The following is a 3,805-nucleotide window of genomic DNA, read 5'->3' on the forward strand; positions in this document are numbered from 1 at the left end:
TTGTTGAGGTTTCTTTTGATCAGATATTGGAACTTGCCGTTTTCTAATCAGTCTCTGGATTTACATTTACACTAAATGAGGAAAAAAAGTAGAAAGAGAAAAGTTTGCCTGTGGAAGGGACAAGGACAGAGGAAGACAATGTGCAGATGGACTAAGGGCCGACAGGACATCCGCCTCAGGCCACCTCTAGGGCTCCCTGTTCACCCTTCACCTCGATTGGAATCCTCGTAGGATCCTGCCCCATGCACTTGGAAGTCCTTTTCCTGCTTGTTTCATATCCAGAGGGAAAGATTCACGATGCAGCTTTTAAAGGTACAATCAGACTTTGTTCCATAATCCTCACTGCTCTCTGTGAACTAGGATTTATAGCATCCGGCACTTCCTTGTATGATTCTCTTTGCGCAGAAATTCGCTAGAAGGCCCCCAGCCTCTCTGTCAAGTACATCGTGGTCATTCCTCCCCGACTGTGCCTGATGGATCAGGGGTAAGCTCTGCTTTGCCAGGACAATAGACCTTAATCCTGTCCACTGAGTGACCCACACCATCCCTTGCTGCCCAGGGTGACATCTGGGCCCGTGTGCTTCTGAGGTCCATGGTCTCAGAAAATCACTAGTTTACAGACTCAGTCGTGTTGTTACTGACTTGTCCCAAAGGGGCAGTTGGGCCTGAGTGCATAGAGCACATAGCCCCTGGGACATCTGTGTTCTTTTCTCCAGTCTGTGCTGTGGTTATGTGGATTTGTGTTACAGGGATGTGAAACTTTCCTGTTGGGAGTTTTGAAAGATGAGGCAGGAGAAGACCAGGTATAGAAGTGGGTCCAGCAGGGGACTATCACCAATCTTAAACACCACAGACACAACAGACACAACCTTACCAATTAAAATACTGAAATGCTCCCCGCGTGGGTGTTGAACAGACACTGCTCAGAGCTCACCCCAAGAACCCACCCCACGACCAGGAGCTAAAGTGTTACCACCCAGCATTTTGAACGTCATGCCCTGGAAACACCTTGTAAGACAAGGGCCATTGTATTGACTTCCTTGATTCTTCTTCCCCCTCCTTTCTGAAGGCTGCAAGTGTCACCCAGGGAGGCCTTTTCAGTTCAGCCAGAAGCAGAGTAGAAATCCTGGTTCCCAGAGCCCAGGCCTTTCTTTCCAGGGCCCTGTCATCCGGGAAAGAAAGAATTCACACATCGGTGTAGACACACAAACACACACACTCATATCCCACCCAAATCCCAAGATGCATGAACTACTAAGAGATTAAAAGTGACTTCAGAAACAGATCAAGCAATTGCAAAAGAAGGGTTTCATTAAGATCCTGACTCAAATAAAATGTAAAACCAGGAAATAACCTTGACAATACTGGGAGATTTTGGATACTGACTAGATAGTTGATTATCCGAATGACATTTTTATTTTTGTATGTGATAACGTTATTGTGTTTGTGTTCAAAAAATCCCTCAGCTGTAAGAGAAACTGAAATATTTACAGCTGAAATGATGTGCTCTCAGCCATCTCAGCTGGTTAATTCTTAGAGTCTTGGTGTGAGGATAAACAAAGTCAGATGGTATACGAGTTGACAATCTTTGAAGCAAGTAACAGGTTCACAGAGATTGATTTATCTCTACTCTGAGATTTCGAGATTTTTGAAAACCTTCAGAACACAATTTTGATAAAAGTAGTATATTTGATCTTCACATTGCAATGTTACAAATTAAAACATCACAAATATAAAGGAATACTTCTCTTTGCTGACCTAAGGAAGTTCTCTCTCAGTCTGGCTTCTGTGAATGACCTGATGATGCTACCAATTGCTCACTTATCACATGTTTGTTGAGTAATTCCTATGTATTCTGTGCTGTGTGCAAGACAAACACATTTCCACGACTCTGGATCTAATGTGGGAAGGAAGGCAATGAGCCTGCTGCAAGGTTCTCTGAGTGGAACATAATGTCCCCAGGGGGTATGCTCATTGTTTAGATTCCAAAATCAAAGCTACATAAATTTGCCAGGTAACAGAGAAGAGATACTTAATTCATGATATAGAAATCACCTATGTCTGAATTACCATGTGACAATGAAGAAAAAGATTGATGGATTTGATGTTATAATTAGATGCAAAATCATAGTGCTGGCCCCTGGCCGAGGGGTTAAGTTTGGCATGTTGTTCTTTGGTGGCCCAGGTCCAGTTACCAGGCACGGACATACAATACTCATTAGCAGCCACACCGTGACGGTGACCTGTATAGAAAGTAGAGGAAGACTGACAACAAATGTTATCTCCGTGAATCTTTCTCAACAAAAAAAAAAAAAAAAGAAAAAAAGCTAAATCACAATAAAAATGTATGGAATCGGGTTTAATATACATTAAAAGACAAATCTCATTCAAGTAGGTATCATCTCTTCATTGAGTGTAAGTTCTAGAAAAAACAAATGTAAGTTCAAAACACTAATTCCTCAGCTTCAATTATTCTATAAATTTTAATATAAAAAGGAGAAATCTCACCAAGTATACTAAAATAAATAAATATTGAGGTTTACCATGAAAGGTCAAGATCATGATGGACGTTACAAAGAGATGCTGTGAGAGTCAAGCCTGTCTCATGGGGAAATTCTCAATGGCATCACTCACCTTTTCTTCAGCACTGAAGCTGCTCTCCTCACTGTGTTTTCAGGATGCCTTTCTTGGCTCCTTGCTCTGTCTGCCTACCCGGCAATCTCATCTGTCCTGGAGACCACAGTCTCTCCCATGCTTTTCTTCACTTTCTGTGTCTGTCTCCTGATATCTCTAGAAGATGCCTGTTGCCTGCAGAGGGTCTGTGAGCGATCCAGACCCATTACTGGACTCATCTCTGCCCAATATGGACAGTGGGCCGGGGTGGGATCAGGGCTGGTGTGCAGATCCCTCGGCCCCTGCTTGGTCCAGGGATTCACATGGACCAGCCTGTGTGACTGTTTCGAAGGTATTTGCGACTCCAAAGAACTTAAGAGTTCTCCTTCACTGTTGCATGTCTGGGGTCCCTGCAGTCTGCTGTATCCACAGACTTGCTGCGGCTTCTCCAGGGTCTGCTCCCACTGACTGCACCTGACCTCACCGCCAGGATGGGAAGTTATTCCTGTAACTGGCCTCTGAAACATGCAGCTGCTTAGGCTTCAGGGTGCATAGATCTTCAGTTTTCTGATTGGGTTTAGTTTCATGGTATGACTGTTTCCACTATGAAGTCGGGGAATATTTTTTGAGCTTTCATTTTCAAAACAAAATAAAATGTGAAATTTGAACAAAATGGAGGATGAAGACTACCATCCATGGAGAACATTCTCAACTCACGTGGAGATTCCACCTTGCTTCTATCCCTGGAGACATGTCTCAAATCACACTGTGCATCACAATCATTGGAGGGTTTTTAAAACTCAGATTGCTGGACCTCAACCCTAGTAGGTCTGGGGAAGGAATGGAGAATTTTCATTTCTAAGAGGTGATGTTGATGCTGCTGGTACAGGGACCACACGTGGAGAACAGGATTCAGTGACACCATCAAGCTGATGTGAGACAAGGACAGAAAGCTCAAGGTCATTATCCAGTGTCAAATCCAGACCAGCTGCCGTCCGCCATCTTGCTTCAGGTCGTTCCTCTCCTCCTCTCTCTGTCATGGTCAAATACACACATGCTGGTGCCCCACAGCCCACTGTTATTGGGACACACGAGTTCCAAGGACTCCATAGCTCCTTTTAGTGCCTCATCTCTAATGACATTATTCACTATTCCATCCCTAGTCATTCACTTCCACATCCCGATCCTATCT

The sequence above is a fragment of the Diceros bicornis genome, unplaced genomic scaffold (assembly GCF_020826845.1).
Source record: "Diceros bicornis minor isolate mBicDic1 unplaced genomic scaffold, mDicBic1.mat.cur scaffold_54_ctg1, whole genome shotgun sequence".
Lineage (NCBI taxonomy): Eukaryota > Metazoa > Chordata > Mammalia > Perissodactyla > Rhinocerotidae > Diceros > Diceros bicornis.